Source organism: Phocoena sinus, chromosome 20, assembly GCF_008692025.1.
Source record: "Phocoena sinus isolate mPhoSin1 chromosome 20, mPhoSin1.pri, whole genome shotgun sequence".
NCBI classification, from domain to species: Eukaryota; Metazoa; Chordata; class Mammalia; order Artiodactyla; family Phocoenidae; genus Phocoena; species Phocoena sinus.
The window spans coordinates 36,708,508-36,732,910 of NC_045782.1; the positions used below are offsets into that span (position 1 = coordinate 36,708,508).

Consider the following 24,403-nt stretch of genomic DNA (forward strand, 5'->3'; position numbering starts at 1 on the left):
ATAAATGATGTGAGATATGTACAATACTATTCATTGCAGCATAGATTCTTAATGATTTATGATAAATTCATTCCATTTCATTATAAAAAGGGGACTTCCCTGGCAGCACAGTGGTTAAGAATCTGCCTGCCAGTGCAGGGGACACAGGTTCGATCCCTGGTCCGGGAAGATCCCACATGCTGCGGAGCAATAAGCCCGTGTGCCACAGCTACTGAGCCTGCTCTCTAGAGCCCGTGAGCAACAACTACTGAGCCCACGTGCCACAACTACTGAAGCCTGCGTGCCTAGAGCCCGTGCTCTGCAACGAGAAGCCACCGCAGTGAGAAGCCTGTGCATCGCAACGAAGAGTAGCCCCTGCTCGCCACAACTAGAGAAAGCCTGTGCGCAGCAATGAAGACCCAACACAGCCAAAAATAAATACATAAATAAATAAATATATAAAAATTTTAAAAAATCATAAAAAGGAGGAAGCTCTTTTTTTTTTAATATGCTACTTTTTTTTTTTTTGGCTGTGTTGCATGTTCATTGCTGCGCACAGGCTTTCTCTAGTTGCAGCGAGCAGGGGCTACTCTTCGTTGCGATGCACCGGCTTCTCATTGCTGTGGCTTCTCTTGTTGCGGGGCACGGGCTCCAGGCACGGAGGCTTCAGTAGTTGCACCACGCAGGCTCAGTAGTTGCGGCACACAGGCCCCTAGAGTGCATGGACTTCAGTAGTTGTGATGTGTGAGTTCAGCAGTTGCGGTGCGTGAGCTCAGTAGTTGCGGTGCGTGAGCTCAGTAGTTGCGGTGCATGGGCTTCAGTAGTTGTAGCTCGCAGACTCTAGAGCACAGGCTCAGTAGTTGTGGCATACGGGCTTAGTTGTTCTGCCACATGTGGGATCTTCCTGGACCAGGGATCGAACCCGTGTCCCCTGCATTGGCAGGCAGATTCTTAATGACTGCGCCACCAGGGAAGCCCCGGAAGCTCTTTATGTACTGATTTATAACAAGCTCCAAGATAAGCAAAGTACAGAACAGTTTTTCAGAAGATGCTACATTTATATCAAGAAGGAAGTTTACAATTAACTAAAGTTGTTACTTCACCAGTAAAATTTAGCAGAAGCAATCAGATTTTTTAAATTAATTTTTATTGGAAGAAGCAATAAGTTTTAAGTTTAGAACAACACCTCTTCTTCCTCACTTCATTTAACATTTTAATGTTAGCCCTCTACCTACACATATACACTCTCTTTCTCCCTCTCGCTGCATCAAAAAAGCCTTCTTATATTAATATTTGAGCATGATTGGGACTTCCCTGGTGGTGCAGTGGTTAAGAATCTATCTGCCAATGCAGGGGACAAGGGTTCGAGCCCTGGTCTGGGAAGATCTCACATGCCACGGAGAAACTAAGCCCATGTGCCACAACTACTGAGCCTGCGCCCTAGAGCCCATGAACCACAACTACTGAGCCCACGTGCCACAACTACTGAAGCCGACGCACCTAGAGTCCGTGCTCCGCAACAGGAGAAGCCACCACAATGAGAAGCTCCCACACCACAATGAAGAGTAGCCCCCGCTCGCCATAACTAGAGAAAGCCTGCACGCAGCAACAAAGACCCAATGCAGCCAAAAATAAATATATAAATAAATTTATTTTAAAAATATTTGAGGGCTTCCCTGGTGGCGCAGTGGTTGAGAATCTGCCTGCTAATGCAGGGGACACGGGTTTGAGCCCTGGTCTGGGAAGATCCCACATGCCGCACAGCAACTGGGCCCGTGAGCCACAACTACTGAGCCTGTGCGTCTGGAGCTTGTGCTCCGCAACAAGAGAGGCCGCAATAGTGAGAGGCCCACGCACCGCCATGAAGAGTGGCCCCCGCTTGCCGCAACTAGAGAAAGCCCTCACACAGAAACGAAGACCCAGCACAGCCAAAAATAGATTCATTAATTAATAAAAAAAATAAAATAAAATAAAATATTTGAGCATAATAATCTTGGATTGAAAGGTAATCATTAGTTGAGCCATGATACACTTTTCTCCCTCTTTATGTTTAAACATGGTGAAATTTAATCACAGAAAAGGAAGTACAAAGAGAGAACTACAAGGTGGTACACTCAGGAGCCCACATTTTTTAAAAGATTGAAATAGAAAAAACATACAAAGTCAGCCAAAGTTGTCATTGCTTATGTCATATAAACAGGCCTCTAATGGATTCTGCTTTCATATTATATTGAGATTCAAATGTAAAATCTTCTAAAAATCCCAACATTAGAAGCTCCAATTCAACTGTACTTTAAAAGTTCCTTTATATATTGTCTATTTGGAACTCAGAATGTCATTTCCTCCAAGCCACTGCTGTATGTAAGTAACAGGAAACCTAGCCCACATAATTCTATATAGCCCACATACGCCTGTATAGTTCAGTACCAGATTAAACATGTGATGAGGTTTTATTTTGTTTTTTGGCAACCTACCTACCATATTGTTTCTGTGGTTTTAGAAACCATTCTGGTGTATTGCACAGTTACAGATCAAGCAGTAACTATATTCACAGTTCCATATTTTGAAATGGATTTATATAATATAATAATGATCCTACCCCATTAGGCTATCTAAAAAGTCTAAAGAGAATTAGCCATATACCAAATACAAATCAGGCCCAAGAGAACAAAGAAATCCCTTCTAGAGTATACCTATTTTAACTAAATGACTGTTGTATATTTAGTTAAAATGACTTATCATTAGTACAAGTACTAGAGTAACACAAAGACATAGATTGTAGACCTGGTTCTGCCGCTGATTATGTGGTCTTACAGTATTACTTAATCTGTTTGGATCTCAGTTTCTTCACCTATAAAACAATTAGAAACTTTATTTCAAGTAACGGTGTAGTATATAATTTAAACAAACTCTCCCTCTCACTTACCCAACTCCCTCAAAACTAAAAAAGTTAGATGGGGGAAAAAATCTCTTCTTAAAAAGCATCAAAAAGCAACAAGATAAGGAAGTCAAGATGAAAAAGAAATAGGATTACAAAAGTAGGAAACTATCCCATGCCAGGCCACTGTTGTTCTAGAGTCATTTGTTGATTTGGTAGACACGCCTTAGAGGCTGAGTCTAGTAGGCCCTTGGGACAAAAGTTGGAATTCAGGGTCCATCAAGACTAGTGGGGAGGGGTCTTGGCAAACCAGTTCCTCCTTTGGACCTGAACCTCAAAAGGTGATAACCTCATAGTAAAGGTGACTAAGAAGAAAACTAGTTCACACATGGAATGCAATAAGACTTCAGAAAATCTGAAGCCCTGATGTTGGAAGAAGATTATAACTAGTACTAGTGACCCCCAGATGAAGTAAACAAAAATCTTCCCTAGACAAAGAAAATATCATGTTATTTTGACCAGATAATTTTCCTAATTTAACATACAATAATCAAATAAACCCTGGCACATCAGAGGACAAGACAAATTAAATGAAAACAGTTAAAACAATGGATGATAAAACAGGAGTCCCCAGGTATTAGCAGATATATTTATATACTTTCTTACTATGTTCAAGAAGATAAAAGCCCAAGCTTGAAAAATCTGGCAGAGAATGACAAGCTACCCCCGCCAAAAAAACCCACAAAAACAACCTGTACACTTGGAAAAATAAATTATAGAACAAAAATATACAATGACAAAAACTGAAACAAAACACAAAGAAAAACACCTTCAATGGACAACCTTAAAAGCAGACTAGGGACTTCCCTGGTGGCAAAGTGGTTAAGAATCCACCTGCCAATGCAGGGGACATGAGTTCGAGCCCATCCGGGAAGATCCCACATGCCATGGAGCAACTAAGCCCATGCGCCACAACTACTGAGTCTGCACTCCAGAGCCTGCAAGCCACAACTACTGATCCTTAGTGCCACAACTACTGAGCCCACGTGCCACAACTACTGAAGCCTGCATGCCTACAGCCCATGCTCCACAAGAAGATAAGCCACCGCAATGATATGCCCACACACCGCAACAAAGAGTAGCCTCCACTAGCCACAACTAGACTAAGCCTGTGTGCAGCAACAAAGACCCAATGCAGCCATAAATAAATAAATTTATTTTTTTTAAAAGCTGATTAGATACAGCTGAGGAAAGAATTAATGAGTTGGAAGATAAACCAGAATAAAAGATCCAAACAAGGCACATAATAACAAAAGAATAAAAAATACGGGAAAGGATAAGAAAGATGGAGGATCTGTTAGGAGAACAAACATATATTTAACTGGAATCCCAAGAGCGCAGATGAGAGGACAGAATGGAGCAGAAGCAGTATCTGAAGAGATAATGACCAAGACCATTCTAAAACCAATTTAAGATATTAAGCCATAGATTCACCAAGCCCTTCAAATCCCAAGCAGGCTACATAAAAAGGAATCCAAGTGCATACAGTATAGTTAAACTTCAGAAAAACAAAGACTATTAGCATCTGGGGTAGGGAGGTTTGGAGGAGGGCTATTTTTAAAGAAATAACAGCCTGAGAGCTGACTTCTTAAGATCAACAATGGAAGAAAGAGGACAGCTTGAATAAAAGAGTGAATGTACTGGAAGAAAATATTTGCAATCTAGAGTTTTACAGCCAGCAAAAAATAATCCTCGAAAATAAACTTTATAACCCAGGCACCTATGGTCAATTAATGTATGACAAAGGAGGCAAGGATATACAATGGAGGGGCTTCCCAGGTGGTCCAGTGCATAAGACTCCACACTCCCAATACAGGCACCCAGGTTCAATCCCTGGTCAGGGAACAAGATCCCGCATGCATGTCACAACTAAGAAGCCTGCATGCCGCAACCAAGAAGTCCACATGCTGCAACTAAAAGATCCTGCATGCTGCAACTAAGACCTGGCACAGCCATAAATAAATAAATAAATAAATAAATAAATAAATAAATATATATATATATATATATATATATATTTTAAAGAATATACAATGGAGAAAAGACAGTCTATTCAGTAAGTGGTGCCAGGAAAATGGGACAGCTACATGTAAAACAATGAGATTAGAATATTTCCTTAAACCATATACAAAAATAAACTCAAAATGGATTAAAGACTTAAATGTAATACTTAAAACCATAAAACTCCTAGAAAAGAACATGGGCAGAACACTCTGACATCACAGCAATATTTTGGGGGGTCTGTCTCACAAAGCAAAAGAAATAAAAGCAAACATAAACAAATGGGACCTAATTAAACTTAAAAGCTTTTGCACAGCAAAGGAAACCATCGATAAAATGAAGAGACAACCTTTGGAATGGGAGAAAACATTTTCAAATGACATGAGCAACAAGGGATTAATATTCAAAATATATAAATAGCTTACAACTCAATACCAAAAGAACAAATAACCCAATCAAAAAACGGGAAGAAAGCCAGAATAGACACTTTTCCAAAAAAGACATACAGGTGGCTAACAAGCACATGAAAAGATGTCCCAAATTGCTAGTTATTAGAGAAATACAAATCAAAACAACAAGATATCACCTCACACCTGTCAGAATGGCTATCATCCAAAAGTCTACAAATAATAAATGCTGGCAAAGATGCAGAGAAAAGGGAACCCTTGTACACGGTTGGTGGGAATGTAAATTGGTGCAGTCACTATGGAAAACAGTACGGAGGCTCCTTAAAGAAACAAAAATAGAACTACCATATGATCCAGCAATTCCACTCCTGGGTTATGTATCAAAAAAAAAAACAATGAAAACACTAATTTGAAAAGATACATGTACCCCAATGTTCACAGCAGCATTATTTACAATAGCCAAGATATGGGAGCAACCCAAGTGTCCATCAACAGATGAATGAAAGATGTAATTTATATACAACAGAAACTTAGCCATAAAAAAGAATAAAACCCTTCCATTTGCAATATGTGATGAGTCAGAGAAAGACAAATACTGTACACTATCACTTATACTTGGAATTCTAAAATATAAAACAGGGCTTCCCTGGTGGCTCAGTGGTTAAGAATCCACCTGCCAATGCAGGGCATACGAGTTCAAGCCCTGGTCCAGGAAGAACCCACGTGGCGCGGAGCAACTAAGCTCATGCGCCACAACTACTGAGCCTGCGCTCTAGAGCCCGCGAGCCACAACTACTGAGCCCACGTGCCACAACTACTGAAGCCTGTGTGCCTAGAGCCAGTGCTCTGCAACAAGAGAAACCACCGCAATGAGAAGCCCACACACCGCAACAAAGAGTAGCCCCCACTCACCTCAATTAGAGAAAGCCCACGTGCAACAATGAAGACCCAACACGGCCAAAAAATAAATAAATTTATTTTAAAAATAAAAATAAATAAAACAAATGAATTTATGTAACAAAACTCAGTTATAAAGAACTAGTGATTGCCAATGGACAGAGAGAAGGGGTGAGGGGCAAGATAGGGGTATGGAATTAAGAAATACAAACTACCATGTATAAAGTAGATAAGCAACAAGGATATCTTGCATGGCACAAAGAAATAGAGTCATTATTTTGTAATAACTTGAAATGGAGTATAATCTGTAAAAACGCTGAATTGCTATGCTGTACACCTAAAACTAATACTGTAAATCAACTACAATTAAAACAATGTAGGAGGGCTTCCCTGGTGGTGCAGTGGTTAAGAATCCGCCTGCCAGTGCAGGGGACACAGGTTCGAGCCCTGGCCTGGGAAGATCCCACATGCTGCGGAGCAACTAAGCCTGTGTGCTACAACTACTGAGCCTGCGCTCTAGAGCCTGCATGCCACAACTACTTAAGCCTATGCACCTAGAGCCCGTGCTCCGCAACAAGGGAAGCCACCGCAATGAGAAGCCCACGCACCGCAATGAAGAGTAGCTCCCACTCGCCGCAACTAGAGAAAGCCCGCGTGCAGCAACAAAGACCCAACTCAGCCAAAAATAAATAAATAAATATATTAAAAAAAAAACAACGTAGGCTTTCCAAACGAAGGTAAAAAAAATAAGGTAAAGCAAAGATATGCTCAAAGAAACAAAAACAGACTTTGCGGGCTTCCCTGGTGGCGCAGTGGTTGAGAATCTGCCTGCTGATGCAGGGGACACGGGTTCGAGCCCTGGTCTGGGAAGATCCCACATGCCGCGGAGCAACTAGGCCCGTGAGCCACAACTGAGCCTGCGCATCTGGAGCCTGTGCTCCTCAACAAGAGAGGCCGCGACAGTGAGAGGCCCGCGCACCACGATGAAGAGTGGCCCCCACTCGCCGCAATTGGAGAAAGCCCTCGCACAGAAACGAAGACCCAACACAGCCAAAAATAAATAAATAAATAAAAAAAAAAAAAAAAAAAAAAACAGACTTTGCCATCAACAGACCTACATTAAACATTACAAAGGGTATTCTTCAAACAGAAAAAGAATGATTCTAAAAGGATTACTGGAATAAAGAACAACAAAAACAGTAAATATTTGGGTAAAGCTAAATGAACATTATACTATATAACAGTAATAATGTCTTTATTATTTAACTAAATATACATACATACATAAGAAAATTAAACTACACCACAATAATACCATGTAAATCAGAGGGAGATAAATGGAGATTAAGTGCTCTAAGATCCCTGAATTATCCAGGAGAAGGGTAAAATGATCAATTAACACTGGATCTTTTTTTAAGTCAGGGATGGCTGTTATAGTTCCTGGGGTATATTGACACACATCCAAAAAACAACAACAATAAAAATTTTTTTTTAACTTTTCTAATTAAGAGAATGTGAGAATGTACATAAGAAAATGGTAGATTTAAAGCCAAATAACAGTAGTTACATTAAACGTAAATGGATTAATAAATGCTTTATTTAGAAGGCAAAGGTTTTCAGACTGGATTTAAAAAGAAAAAAAAAGTACAATGAGCTGTTTATGTGAGATATACCTAAAACATAAAGATTGAGAATAGTGAAGGTAAAGAATGAGAAAGGGCTTCCCTAGTGGCGCAGTGGTTGAGAGTCCGCCTGCCGATGCAGGGGACACGGGTTTGTGCCCCGGTCCGGGAGGATCCCACATGCCACGGAGCGGCTGGGCTCCTGAGCCATGGCCGCTGGGCCTGCACGTCCGGAGCCTGTGCTCCGCAACGGGAGAGGGCACAACGGTGACAGGCCCATGTATGGCAAAAAAAAAAAAAAAAGAATGAGAAAAAAATTACATGCAAACGTTAACCAAAACAAGCAAGAGAAAAAGAATCAGTAAAAATGAAAGATTTAAATAAAATTAACAAACTTGACTTAGTAAGACATACATAAAACATTACATCTAACGGCTATACTCTTTTGAAGCACACACAAGCATTTTAAAAGTTGACCATATCTTGGGTCATAAAGCAAGTCTTAAAAGTCTAAAGGACTGAAATCATATGTTTCCTGACCATAATACAAGTAAACTAGAAAATCTCCAGGTACATCTAAACATTCCAGATCAAAAATCACAAAATATTTTGAATTGAATGAAAAAAACACTAAATGTCAAAAACTGTAGAGGCAGATCAGTGGTTGCCTGGGGATGAGAAGAAGGGAAGAAATGGATTACAAAGGGACATGAGGAAACGCTGTGGGGGTGATGGATATGTTCATTACCCTTGTTGCATTCATAGGTCAAAAAGTACCAAATTACACATTTTAATATATGCAGATTATTGTATGTGAATATTGAATATACCTTCACAAAGCTATTAAGAGGGGTGGGGGGGAGGACAGGAGTGAAGGAGGAAGAGCAGCAGCAGCAGCGAGCAACAAGAGCTACAGTCACTGCGTGGAGAATTTCCCCCAAAACAAACAAACTAAAAAAAGTGGGGGATACAGCTAAAAGCAATATATGTTTAGGAGGAAAATTTACAGCTTTAAGTGAATATACTAGAAAAGCAATTAATAAGTCAAGTATCCATCGCAAGAAGTTAAAAAAAAACTACAAAATAAACCCAAAGAAAGTAGAAGGAAATAATGAAGATAAGAGCAGAAATTAAGGAAACAGAAAATAAACATTCAGTTGAGGATTTAAAAAATCAAAAGTCAGTTTTTTGAAAAAACTAATAAGGGACTTCCCTGATGGTCCAGTGGTTAAGAATCCGCCTTCCAATGCTGGGGATGCAGGCGGGGATGCAGGTTCACTCCCTGGTCAGGGAACTAAGATCCCACATGCCGGGGGGCAACTAACCCGCATACCACAACTACTGAGCCCACGTGCTCTGGAGCCCACACACCACAACTAGAGAGAAGCCTGCACACCACAATGAAGATCCTGTGTGCTGCAACTAAGACCCAATGCCAAATAAATTAAATTAAATGTTTAAAAAAAGACTAATAAAATGGACAAATATCTGGGGATTAAGGGCAGGAAAAAGAGAAGACACAAATAAATAAAATATATAAATATGTTTATAAAATTATTATTTATAATAGTATACATAGAAAAATAAAATAATATTTTATTATAAAGGATCTGGAAAAGAAGATCCCTTGTAATTCTAAAAGTTTGAAACTATTTACAGCAGAGAATTTCCAAGCAATATTCTGTGGCAGTTCCAAATATGAATTACAGGTTTGCCAAAATATTGATTTCCTTGGCCCTTGGGGCAGCCAATAGGTCTTGAGCAATGAGAGGCCTCTGACACCCTCCTCGTGTGAGCCTGTTCTTTCTGGTGTACCAAGAAAACATCCTTTTCTATTAACATCTTGGAAAAAAAAAAGTTAAGAAGCACTGATTTGGAGAACTAACTCTTCAGTTTAGCATTTAAGAACAAGCATATGTATTATGAAAAAAGACAAAACATACTAAACAAGTGGTGGCAAGGATATGGAGAAAAGGGAACCTCTGAAATACTGTTGGTGGGAATGTAAATTGGTACAGCCATTATGGAAAACAGTATGAAGATTCTTCAAAAAATTAAAAACAACTATTTTATGATCCAGCAATCTCACTTTTGGGTATACAACATAAAGGAATGAAATCTATATCTCCCATGTTCATTGCAGCATTACTCACAATAGCTATGATATGGAAACAAACTAAATGTCTGTCAGTGATGGATGAATGGATAAAGAAAATATGTTATATTTATGTGTGTGTGTGTGTGCGTATATATATATATATATATATACGCACACACACACAGAGACATATATATACACACACATACATACACACAATGGAATACTATTCAGTCTTAAAAAAGAAGGAAATCCTGCCATTTGTGACAACATGGATGAATCTGGAGGACATTACAGTAAATGAAATAGGTCAGACACAGAAAGACAAATACTGCATGATATCACATATGTGGAATCTAAAATAATCAAACTCACAGAAGCAGAAAGTAGAATGCTGGCTGCCAGGAACTGGAGGGAGGGGGAAACGGGGAGATATTGGTCAAAGGGCACAAAGTTTCAGTTACACAAGATGACTAAGTTCTGGAAATCTAATGTACAGCAATGTATCTATTGCTGTACTGCATGCTTGAAATTTGCTAATAGGGTAGATCTTAAGTGTTCTCACCACAAAAAACAAAACAAAACAAAAAAAACAGAAAATGGTAAATGTGCGAGGTGATGGACATGTTAATTAGCTTGTGATGATTATTTCACAATGTATATGTATATCAAAACATCAAGTTGTATATCTTAAAGATATATAATTTTTTGTTAATTATATTTCAATAAAACTGGAAAAAACAACAGCATATAATACAATATTATATAATGCTATGGAATCAGTTTTTCTCTCCATTTAATCTAAAAAGTACGTAATTTACAATTTTTACACTCTGCATTTCCTTAATATTTAAAACACTGTACAGAATCTTTACAGTTAGTAAATATCTTGATTGTATTCCTCAAAGGGAAATAAAATACAAATTAAAGCTAATGAAAAGTAGTCCCAAATATAATTTTGTTTGTTACACATAAAGTCAATAGAATAAGCATATGAAGAAATTCAGGGGACTTCCCTGGTGGCACAGTGGTTAAGAATCCACCTGCCAATGCAGAAGACATGGATTCTAGCCCTAGTCCAGGAAGATCCCATGTGCCGTGGAGCAACTAATCCTGTGCCCCACAACTACTGAGCCTGTGCCCTAGAGCCCACAAGCCACAACTACTGAAGCCCGCGTGCCTAGAGCCCATGCTCTGCAAGAAAAGAAGCCACTGCAATGAGAAGCCCGTGCACCACAACGAAGAGTAGCCCCCACTCACCACAACTAGAGAAAGCCCGCGTGCAGCAATGAAGACCCAACACAGTCCAAAATAAATAATACATAAATTTTAAAAAAAAAGAAATTCAAGCCCCAAAACTATGACAGACTTATTACTGCATTTCTTTACATTTTGCTTTAGTTCACTCAATACGTATTTATTGAACACCTACTATACGTCAGATACCATGGAAGACCACAGGTGAAAAAGAATGAATCATGGCTCTTAGTCCTTAAGGAACTTAGATTCTAATAAGAAGTAGCACAGACACAGATAATTAAAATATGGTGTGGAGACTGCCCTGGTGGCTCCGTGGTTAAGAATCCTCCTGCCAATGCAGGGGACATGGGTTCTATCCCTGGTCCAGGAAGATCCTACATGCCACAGAGCAACTAAGCCCATGCACCACAACTACTGAGCCTGCATTCTAGAGCCCACGAGCCACAGCTACTGAGCCCTTGCACTGCAACTACTGAAGCCTGCGCACCGCAACAAAGAGTAGCCCCCACTTGCCGCAACTAGGGAAAGCCCTCACGCAGCAACAAAGACCCAATGCAGCCAAAAATAAAATAAATTTATTAAAAAACATATATATATATATGGTGTGGTTTTTAATGACAGGCAGTAGACTGTGTGATGATGTGCATGGACCCAAGGAGCTGAACTGTCTAGGTTTGAATCAGTTACCAATTTTATGACCTATAGTAGGTTATATAACCTCTCTGTACCTAGGGTTAGCTATATGATTATGTAATGCATTTAGTGCTTGCATACACTAAACAATGAATTCATTTTTTTTATTATCATCACTATTAACATTATCATTATTAAGAAAAATGATACCCTTGGTTGGACCTGGTCTGAAGGTTAGGAAACCTAACTTAGGAAGACAAATACACCTTGTATAATCAAATGATAAGTCATCTAAATTCTTAAAACAACAGTCACTAGAGCAATCCATATCAGCTTAAAGCTGTTTAAATATGTTTTAAAACTTGCCAAATACAAATAAAACTTGAAAACCATTATACACTCATATACTTTATATTTGTATACAGCCATATGGAAACTTAACTATTCCTCATCAGCGAGTCTTTCACTATCACTCAAAACCAACTAAAGTGAAAGTGAAAGAATGTAAGTATGTAGAATTGCAAAGTTCATGTTCTTTCTCTCTGACCTGTACTAAAAAGGAATAAAAAGGTTGGCTACTGTTATCATTTGTTCCTTCTAATGCAAGGATTTATTCAATGGGACTCCAGTTTTTTTTTGGCCATGACTCACGTCTTGTGGGATCTCAGTTCCCTAACCAGGGATTGAACCTGGGCCACGGCAGTAAAAGCCTGGAATCCTAACCACTAGGCCACCAGGGAACTCCTGAAGATTACTTATTTTAAAATGGATGGTCTAGTAGTTAGGATTAGGTGCTTTCACTGCTGTGGCCCAGGTTCAATCCCTGGTCGGGAGCTGAAATCCCACAAGCCGCAGTGTGGCCAGAATTTTTTAAAAAAAGGATCCATTCTGCATAGAAAGCAGAACACAGTTCACAGATAAACTCAGAAATCCCAACAAGATCAGGAATTAAAAATGTGAGGTTTTGGGACTTCCCTGGTGGTCCAGTGATAAAGAATCCACCTTACAATGCAGGGGACGCAGGTTCGATCAGTAGTCAGGGAAGTAAGATCCTACATGCCGCGCGGCAACTAAGCCTGCGTGCCGCAACTACTGAGCTTGCACGCCTCAACTACAGCCACGTGCCACAAACTACAGAGCCCACGCGCTCTGGAGCCTGCGCACCACAATTAGAGAAGAGAAAAACCCGCACCCCACAACTAGAGAGAGGCCTGTGCACCACAACGAAGAGCCCGCGTGCCGTAACGAAAGATCCTGCATGCCGCAACTAAGACCTGACACAGCCAAAAATAAATAAAATAAATAAATCTTTTTTTTTAAATGTGAGGTTTTATCTTAATGTTAATACCATTTATAAATTCTTCCCTTGAAAAATATGTCTTCTGTTTGTCTCTACTGTCTTTGCAATTGGTTTTAAGTTTCTTGTAGATAAAGGATACTTCAGACATGCTTTCACACTTACCAAACTACTACTTAAAAATGGATATTGGGACTTCCCTGGTGTTTCAGTGGTTAAGACTCTGTGCTTCAGGACTTCCCTGATGGTCCAGTGGTTAAGACTCCACACTCCCAATGCAGGGGGCACGGGTTCAATCCCTGAGCAGAGAACTAAGATCCCACATGTCGCCCGGCGTGGCCAAAAAAGACTCCGTGCTTCCACTGCAGGGTGCATGGGTTCGATCCCTGGTCGGGTAACTAAGGTCCCATGTGCCACGCAGTGTGGCCAAAAAGAAAAAAAAAAACTTTTTTTTAATGGATATTACATAAAAACTCCTTGAATTACTACACAAATGACCACTTAAGCAAACAAAACAAAACAAAACAAAAAACTTTGATATGGGGACGGGAAGGCTTCAAATAAATAATAAACTTAACTTCCTTTAGTTAATTTATCTGAAAAGTAAGCAGACAGGCAGAACCTGGGAGATAGAGGGAAACATTCTGTACAATATTACTTGCAGTTCCACAATAATCGAAGGTACTTGATTCTAACATTAATTATGATGCTTACATAAATAATTATTTATGTACACATCAATAAGACTTAAATAAGGAATTCCCTGGCGGTCCAGTGGTTAGGACTCGGTGCTTTCACTGCTGTGGGCTCAGGTTCAATCCCTGGTCGCGGAACTAAGATCCTGCAAGCTGTGTGGCCCAGCCAAAAAAACAAAAAAGACTTAAATAAACCAAAATGTTAAATGTTTATAAAGCAGCCAAATAATGTAGGTTTTGGAACCAGTGCTTAAATGTTAGAATATATATACCTTCAGAGTAAAGTTCCATTAAAGTGGAAAATAGGAAAATGTGGGGAGGAAAAAAAAAAACAACCTACTCACCAAAATTGTCACTGAATTGTTTACGGTTGTCAAAGCATCTAAAGACACAATCTGTAGGGGATTCCCTGGCGGTCCAGTGGTTAGGACTCCGGGCTTTCACTGACAAGAGCCTGGGTTCAATCCCTGGCCGGGGAACTAAGCTTTCACAAGACACACGGTGTGGCCAAAAAAAAAAAACAAAAAAAAAAAAAGGATCAACTGTTAATATATCTGGATTAAAAGATATGAGAAAGTTTTAATTTCTATTTGAAATGGTCTCACTTTCCTCTTTCCAAGGGAGAGCAGGTAGAAGAGTAGACAACTCATACTCAGTATAGGTAATATAAATCCTATTATGCGTTATTTTAAGGCAAGTTCTAAGATTTCTGGATAAGTCTCAAGTGACTGAATGGTCACAGGATGCTAATTAGAAATTTTAATTTGTAGACTCATAATACCACAGACTGAATCAAGTCCAGAAACATTAACTAGAATATAAAAATCTAGAAAGACACGACAAAAGAGAATTCTAAACCAAAATGCGCCTTTCAGTTAGCTGCAGATTAGCAAGGTGGGAGAAAGCTAACTTAAAAAATTCACTCAAGTGACAGATTTAACTAGTACGGCAAAGTTAAAACACAAAAGACAGACACAATGAAATTTTGCAATGATAGATAACAAAGGGTGTACCTACAATATATATCATGTATGTTCAAAGCAATACAAAAATAGGCCAAAAAAATTACAAATATAAAATTGTTACCAAAAAACATTAAAAGGCCAATAGTATATGAAATGATATTCAACTATTAATAAAAAGTTCAAATGTAAACAATATATTTTTCATTTCTCAGATGAGAAAAAATAGAAAGATTCATAATAACATCCAGTAAACTGGGAATACAGCTATCCAAAACCTGTCACACTGGTTCACAAAAGATGTCTTTTGCACTACTGTTTATAACAGCCAAAAAAGGGAGGGATAACCAATATGTGCAACATTAAGAAATGGCTTTGTAGGGGGCTTCCCTGACGGCGCAGTAGTTAAGAATCCGCCTGCAAATGCAGGGGACATGGCTTCAAGCCCTGGTCCGCGAAGATCCCACATGCCGCGGAGCAACTAAGCCTGTGCACCACAACTACTGAGCCTGTGATCTAGAGCCTGTGAGCCACAACTACTGGGCCTGCGTGCCACAATTACTGAAGCCCACGTGCCTACAGCCCGTGCTCCGCAACAAGAGAAACCACCACAATGAGAAGCCCACGCACCGCAACAAAGAGTAGCTCCCTCTCGTCGCAACTAGAGAAAGCCTGCACGCAGCAACAAAGACCCAACGCGGCCATAAATAAATAAATAATAAATAAATTTAAAAGGGAAATAACCTTCTTTAAAAAAAAATCAGTTGCTTTTCCATACTCTAACAATGAACAATCTTAAGACTTCCCTGGAGGCGCAGTGATTAAGAATCCACCTGCCAGGCCTCCCTGGTGGCACAGTGGTTGAGAATCCACCTGCCAATGCAGGGGATACAGGTTCGAGCCCTGGTCCGGGAAGAACCCACATGCCGCGGAGCAACTAAGCCCATGCGCCACAACTACTGAGCCTGCACCCTACAGTCCATGAGCCACAACTACTGAGCCCACGTGCCACAACTACAGAGCCCGCGTGCCACAACTACTGAAGTTCACATGCCTAGAGCCCGTGCTCCACAACAAGAGAAGCCACCACGATGAGAAGACAACCACAGAAAAGAGTAGCCCCACTGGCTGCAACTAGCGAAAGCCCATGCACAGCAACGGAGACTCAACGCAGCCAAAAATAAAATAAATAAATAAATAATAAATTTATTAAAAAAGAATCAACCTGCCAATGCAGGGGACATGGGTTCGAGCCCTGGTCTGGGAAGATCCCACATGCCGCAGAGCAACTAAGCCTGTGCCCCACAACTACAGAGCCTGCACTCTAGAGCCCGTGAGCCACAACTACTGAGCCCACATGCCACAACTACTGAAGCCCACGGGCCTAGAGCCCGTGCTCCACAACAGGAGAAGCCACCACAATGAGAAGCTCGCACACCACAATGAAGAGTAGCCCCCGCTCGCCATAACTAGAGAAAGCCTGCACACAGCAACGAAGACCCAATGCAGCCAAAAATAAATAAATAAAGTTATTTTAAAAATAATGAACAATCTCAAAGGGAAATTAATAAAACATTCCACTTACAATAGCATCAAAAATAACATAAAATACTTAGGGAAAAATTTTAACCAAAGAGGTGAAAGACTTGTACACTAAAAACAACAAAATGTTGCTCAAAGAAGTTAAAGAAGATACAAATAAATGGAAAGACATTCCTTGTTCATGGATTAGAAGACTTAATATTGTTTGATGTCCACAATAGCCAAGGTGATCTATATGTAGACTCAATGCAATCCCTCTCAAAAGCCCAACAGTGTTTTTTGCAGAAATTTTAAAACCCATCCAAAAATTCAAACAGAATCTCAAAGGACCCTGGAGAGCCAAAACAATCTGGAAAAAGAACAAAGTTGGAAGTCTCACATTTCCTGATTACAAGGCTACAGTAACCTCAAAAAGTGTGGTACTGGCATCAAGACAGACATATAGACCAATGGAATAGAATGGAGAGCCTGGAAATAAACCCTTGCACATACAGTCAAATGATTTTCAACAAGGGTGCTAAAACCATTCATTCATTGGGGAAAAGGGAAGTCTTCAAAAAATAGTATTTGGAGGGCTTCCCTGGTGGCGCAGTGGTTGAGAGTCCGCCTGCCGATGCAGGGGACACGGGTTTGGGCCCCGGTCCAGGAAGATCCCACATGCCGCGGAGCGGCTGGGCCCGTGAGCCATGGCTGCTGAGCCTGAGCGTCCGGAGCCTGTGCTCCACGGCGGGAGACGCCACAGCAGTGAGAAGCCTGCGTACTGAAAAAACAAACAAAAAATAGTATTTGGAAAACTGGATATCCACATGCAAAAGAATGAAGTTGAACCCCTTATACCATATACAAAAATGGATCAAAATGTGGGAATTAACACTATAAAAGGGACCTAAATGTGGGAACTAACACTATAAAACTCTTAGAAGAAAATATAAAAGTTTCATGAAGGCTTCCCTGGTGGCGCAGTGGTTGAGAGTCCGCCTGTCGATGCAGAGGACACGGGTTCATACCCCGGTCCGGGAAGATTCCACATGCCGTGGAGCGGCTGGGCCCGTGAGCCATGGCCGCTAAGCCTGTGCGTCCGGAGCCTGTGCTCCGCAACAGGAGAGGCCACAACAGTGAGAGGCCCGCGTACCACAAAAAAAAAAAAAAAAAGAAACATTAGCAAGGATATGGAGCAACTGGATCTCACACAGCTGATGGGGATATAAAATGGTACAACCATTTGAGAACACTGGCAGTTTCTTTAAAAATTCTCCATTTACCATATTATGCAGCCATTGTATTCCCAGGTATTTTTTTTTTAAGTGTTTTTATTCATTCATTCATTCATTTATTTTTGGCTGCACTGGGTCTTCGTTGCTGTGCATGGGCTTTCTCTAGCTGTGGTGAGTAGGGGCTACTCTTCTTTGCAGTGTACGGGCTTCTCATTGCGGTGGCTTCTCTTGTTGTGGAGCATGTGCTCTAGGCGCGGAGGCTTCAGTAGCTGTAGCACGCGGGCTCAGTAGTTGCGGCATGCAGGCCCTAGAGTGAGCGGACTTCAGTAGTTGTGACTCGCGGGCTCTAAAGTTCAGGTTCAGTAGTTGTGGCACACGGGCTTAGTTGCTCTGCGGCATGTGGGATCTCCCCGGACCAGGGATCGAACCCATGTCCCCTGCATTGGCAGGCAGATTCTTAACCACTGTGCCACCAGGGAAGTCCCTATTCCCAGGTATTTACCCAAGAGAAATGAAAGCACATGTCTACAAAAGGGCACATATTGCTTTTATATTTTAAGAATGCAACCTTTTATATTGGAAATAAAAATAAAATCACTAGGAGGATTTCTGATATCTGGTCTTACATGTAAGGAGCCTAGAAGTTGCCACTCCATCCTAACAACACAAGTAAAAAGCTGGAGAAACTGAAAAATCAACAACTCTCCTTAGATCCACCAGAGAAGTGAGGACAAAGAGCAAACCACTGCTGAAAAAACTGGAGACAGGCAGATACAGAAGATCACAACATACCTGGGCAGAAACCCACAAGAAGAAATCACCCCTGGCAACTAGTGCTGGGGTAGGAATACCTGAACTGTAATTGATGAAGTGCTGGAGGCTCAGTGTGGACAAGCTTGAGAGTTTAAAATTCCAGGAGGACCCAGTCATAGGGAGACCCTCATGCTTTTTATGAGTCTTACCTCCAGGAGCTGTACCAGGTCCTAAAAGTAAATATCAGAGAAAAATCCTCTCATGCTTCCGGCAAGGGGAGGGGAAAAGAAACCATTCCGAAATATGCTAGAATATTCTGTTCTTAACAAAACCTGCCCTCAGAAGAAACTATTTTACCAGAGTTTAACCTGCTGGGGTTCCATCAGAGCCTAACCTACCTGGGGTAAAGTAAATGCCCAACTCCAGCCCCTCCTAAGGGGGCTACCTAAGTGGGTAAGAAATATTCTACCTAAGGGGGTAAGAAAACCTGAGAAGCACCAGTGAAGCTCACAGATCAGGAGCACAAGCTCACGGAAAGACTAAGATTTAATCATAGGACTAAAGAATGCTTCCGCTCCCCTCTTACCTTACCACTGCATTATTAAAGTCCTATTTATTACAGTTCCTTTTACCTAGTACATCATGTCTGCCTTTCAACAAAAAATGGCAAGGCACACTAAAAGGCAGAAAACACCGCTTAAAGACACTGAACAAGCATCAAAACTAGAATCAGATATGGCAGGAATGTTGGAATTATCAGACCTGTACGATTAATATCTAACAATGGATAATGCAAGCAGAGACATGGAAATTCTGAGAAATAAAAAGAAATGCTAGAGATCAAAAACACTGTAACAAAAAAAAAAAAAAAAAAAACACTGTAACAGAAAATAAATAATATCTTTGATGGGCTCATTATTAGACACAGCTGGAAAAGAATCTCTGCTCTTGAGGACTTGACACTAGAAACTTCCAAAACTGAGAAGCAAAGACAAAAAAGACTGAAAAAAACAAAAACACAACAAAATATCCAAGAACTATGGGAAAAGTACAAGAGGTGTTACGTACATGTAACAGGAATACCAGAAGGAGAAGAAAAAGAGAAAGAAACAGAAGCAATATTTAAAGCAATAACTAAGAATTTCCCCAAATTAATGTCAGAAACCAAACCACAGATCCAAGAAGCTCAGAGAAGGATAACGGAGGGGAAAGAAAAATAAAAACAAAACAATTACACCTACGCATATTAGAGTCAAAATTTAGAAAATCAAAGCTAGAGAAAAAAAAAATCTTGAAAGAAGCTGGAGGAAGAGAAAAACACCTTACCTACAGAGGACCAAAGATAAGAATTACATTCAACTTCTCAGAAACCATACTAGCAAGAAAAGAGTGGAAGGAAATCTTTAAAGTGTCAAGAGAGAAAAACTACTAACCTAGAATCCTGTACCTTTCAAAATTGTCCTTCAAAGTGAAGGAAAACCAATCTTTTTGTGAACCTAAACTGCTCTTAAAAAATAAAGTCTTTTGACAAAGTGAGAATAGACTTTCTCAAACAAAAATTGAGGGAATCTGTTGCCAGTAGACATGCTTTACAAGAAATGTTAAAAGTTCTTTAAAGAGAAGGAAAATTATATAAGTCAGAAACTCAGATCTACAATAAAGAAAGGAAGAGCATCAGAGAATGAGTAAATGAGAGAAAAATAAAAATGTTTACTTCTCTTATTCCTAATTGATCTAGAAGATAATAGTTTGTTCAAAATAGTAATAGCAGCAATGTATTTGATTATGTTGGCTTCTGTGTGGATGTAAATGTATAAGGGAAATGAATGACACAAGGAATGGGAGAGAAGAATTAGGAATATTTTGTTATTATAAGGTACTCACACTACCTGTGAAGCAGTATAGTTTTATTTGAAAGTGGACTAGATTAGTAGTAAATGTATACTGCAAACTCTAAGGCAATCACTAAAAAAACTTAAAAAAAGGAATATAATTGATATGCTAAGAAAGGAGAGAAAATGGCACCATATAATGTTCAATTAAAACCATAAAAGGGGGCTTCCCTGGTGGCGCTGTGGTTGCGAGTCCGCCTGCCGATGCAGGGGACACGGGTTCGTGCCCCGGTCCGGGAAGATCCCACATGCCACGGAGTGGCCGGGCCCGTGAGCCATGACCGCTGAGCCTGCGCATCCGGAGCCTGTGCTCCGCAACGGGAGAGGCCGCGGCAGTGAGAGGCCCGCGTACCGCAAAAGAAAAAAAAACATAAAAGGTATCAATGGTATAAATACACCAATGAAAAAACAGACTGTCAGAGCAGATCAAAAAACAAGACCTAACTACATGCTGTCCACAAGAAACCCACTTTAAATATAAAGACACATATAAATTAAAAATAGAGATGGGACTTCCCAGGTGGTGCAGTGGTTAAGAATCTGCCTGCCAATGCAGGGGACACGAGTTCGATCCCTGGGCCAGGAAGATCCCACAACCCATGGAGCAACTAAGCCTATGTGCCACAACTACTGAGTCTGTGCTCTAGAGCTCGTGAGCCACAACTACTGAAGCCCATGATCCACAACAAGAGAAGCCACAGCAATGAGAAGCCCGCACACCACAACAAAGAGTAGCCCCTGCTCGCCACAACTAGAGAAAGCCTGCACGCAGCAATGAAGACCCAACGCAGCCAATAAATAAATAAATAATTTTTTACAATAAATAAATAAAAGAATTTAAAAATATGTTTCATAAAAAAATAAAGAGATGGGGAAAAGATATATTATGCTAACATTAATCAAAAGAAAGTGGAAGTAACTATATTAATTTCAGACAGAGCAGACTTCAGAAGAAGGAAACTTATCAGGGATAAAAAAGGGGAATTACATAATGATAAAAGGGGCAATACTCCAAGAAGACATAACAATCCTTAATATGTATGCCTCTAACAGCAGAGTGTCAAAATACATGAGGCAAAAATTGACAGAATAGCAAGGAGAAATATATGAATCTACTATTACAGTTGGAGATTTTAACACCCTTCTGTAAGAAACACGCAGATCCAGCAGCAGTAACTCAGTAAGGTTACAGCTGAACTAAACAGCACCATCCATCAACTGGATATAATTGACATCTATAGACTATTTCATCAAACAATAGCTCATTATACATTCTACTCAAGCTCACATGGAACATTCATCAAGACAGACCACACTCTGGGTCATAAAACACACATTAACTAATTTAAAAGAATAAAAAATTATAAACTGTCTGCTCTCAGACTACAATGGAATTAAATTAGAAATCAATAAAAGAAAAATACTTGAAAAAATACTAAAATACTTGGAGACTAAACACACGTCTAGATAAGACACAGGTCAAAGAAGAAATAACCTTCCAAAACAGAAAACACCAGGCCCAGATGGGTCCACTTGTGAATTCTACCAAACATTTAAGAAAAATTATACCCGTTTTCTACAATCTCTTCCAGAGGATAGAGGCAGAGGGAACACTTCCTAACTCATTCTATTAGGCCAGCCATTACCCTAATATCAAAATCAGACACATTACAAGACATTACAAGAATACTACAGACCAATAAATATCTCTTATAAACACAGATGCAAAATTCTCAACAAAATATTAGCAAATCAAATCCAACAATATATAAAAAGAATTATATACCATGACCAAGTGGAATTTATCCCAATATGCAAGGCGGCTTCAATGTTCAAAATTAAATTAATGTACTCCATCACAGAAACAGGCTAAAGAAGAAAAATCACACGATCAAATGAATAGATGCAGAAAAAACATCTGACAGAATCCAACATCCATTCATGATAAAAACACTCAGCAAACTAGGAATAAAGATGAACTTCTTCAACTTGATAAAGAATATCTACAAAAACCCTACAGTTAACATCATACTTAATGAGAAACTCTGAGCTTTCCAGCTAAGATGAGGAACAAGCGAGGATGTCCCTTCTCACTTCTACTTTTCAACATCATACCGGAAGTTCTAGCTAATGCAACAAGACAAGAAAAGGACAGGAAACAAAAGGTATACATACTGGACAGGTAGAAATAAAACTGTCTTTGTTCACAGGTGATATGGTTGTGTAGAAAATTCAAAATAATCAACAAAAAACTCCTGTTACGAATAAGCAATTAAAGCAAGGTTTCAGGATACAAAGTTCAAAGTTGCAGGATACAAGGTTAACACATTAAAGTCAATTGCTTTCCCATATACCAGCAATGAATAAGTGGTATCTGAAACTTTTTTTAAATTATATTTTAGGGACTTCCTTGGTGGTGCAGTGGTTAAGAATCCACCTGCCAATGCAGGGGACACGGGTTCGAGCCCTGGTCCGGGAAGATCCCACATGCCGCGGAGCAACTAAGCCCGTGTGCCACAACTACTGAGCCTGCGCTCTAGAGCCGGCAAGCCACAACAACTGAAGCCCGCACACCTAGAGTCCGTGCTCCGCAACAAGAGAAGCCACCGCAGTGAGAAGCCTGCGCATCACAAAGAAGAGTAGCCCCCACTTGCCACAAGTAGAGAAAGCCCACACGCAGCAACAAAGATCCAACACAGCCAAAAATAAACAACTTAAAAAAAATTATCATTTACATTATCACCCCCCAAAATGAAATGCTTAGATATAACTCTAACAAAATATGTACAAGATTCATATCTGATGAAAGATGCCAAAGAAGTAAATGAATAAAAAGATATTTCATGTTCATGGATAAGAAGACTCAATACTGTCAAGATATTTCCTGTTCCCAACCTGATCTACAGACTCAATACCAATCCCAATCAAAATCCCAGGAAGTTATTTTGTGGGTATTTTTAAATTGACTCTAAAGTTTATATGGAGAGGCAAACAATCCAGAATGTCCAACTCAACACTGAAGAAGACAAAGTCAGAGGACACTACCCAATATCAAGACTTATTATAAAGCTACAGTAATCAAGATGATGTGGTACTGGAGAAACAAGAGAAAAATAGATCAATGGAACAAAACAGACAGCCTAGAAATAGACCCACATAAATATAGTCAACTGATCTTGACAAAGGAGCAAAAGCAATACAATGGACCTATCTTTTCAACAAATGGTGCTGGAAACTGGACATCCACATGCAAAAAAAAGAAAAAAAATCAATCTAGACAGACCTTACCCTTTTTATAAAAATTAACTCAAAATGGATTATAGACCTAAATGTAAAATGCAAAACCATAAAACTCCTGGAAGATAACATAGGAGAAAATCTAATTGACCTTAGGTATGGTGATGACTTTTCACATACAACACCACCAAAGACACAATCCATGAAAGAAATAAATGACAACCCGGACTTCATTAAAATTAAGAACTTCCGCTCTGAGAAGGACAACATTACAGAGAATAAGAATTCAAGCCACAGGGTAGGAGAAAATATTTGTGAAAGACACTCCTGATAAAGGACGGTTATCCAAAATGTACAAAGAATTCTTAAAACTCAACAATAAAAAAAAGAACAATCCAACTAATATTGTGCAAAAGACCTAAACAGATATCTCACCAAAGAAGATATATAGAAGGCAAGTAAGCATATGAAAAGATGATCAACATGAAGTCATTAGGGTCCTGCAAATTAAAATAATGGCATACCACTGCACACCTATAGAATAGCCAAAATCCAAGACACAACAACAAATGCTGGGGAGTATGTGGAGCAACAGGAACTCTCATTCATTGCTGATTGGAATCCAAAATGACAGTCACTTTGGAGGACAGTTTGACAGTTTCTTACAAAACTAAACACACTCTTCTATCATAGGATCCAGGAATCATGCTCCTTGATATTTAGCCAAAGGAGTTCAAAGCTTATGTCCTCACAAAACCCTACACATGGATATTTACAGCACCTTTGTTCATAACTGCCAAATCTTGGACACAACCAAGAGGACCTTCAGCAGGTGAATGGAAAAAAAAACTGACACATACAGACAAGGGAATATTATTCAGAGCTAAAAAGAAGTGAGCTACTGAGCAATGAAAAGACATAGAAGAAATGCATATTACTAAGTGAAAGAAGCCAATCTGAAAAGGCATGACTCCAC

At 39.7% G+C, this 24,403-nt stretch overlaps 1 protein-coding gene across 4 annotated transcripts in view; it reads right to left on the reverse strand.

Annotated features, from left to right (window-relative positions):
* Positions 1 to 24,403, reverse strand: part of NPEPPS (aminopeptidase puromycin sensitive) — a 98,411-nt gene that overhangs the window by 57,403 nt on the left and 16,605 nt on the right. Inside the window, exon 1 of one of the 4 annotated variants that reach the window (XM_032615902.1) lies at positions 14,172 to 15,255. The exons of the other annotated variants lie outside the window; for them this stretch is intronic. The gene's annotated coding sequence lies outside the window, so the exon portion shown is untranslated. Of the gene's footprint in view, positions 1 to 14,171; positions 15,256 to 24,403 lie in introns of those variants that run through there. 4 annotated transcript variants of the gene reach the window in all.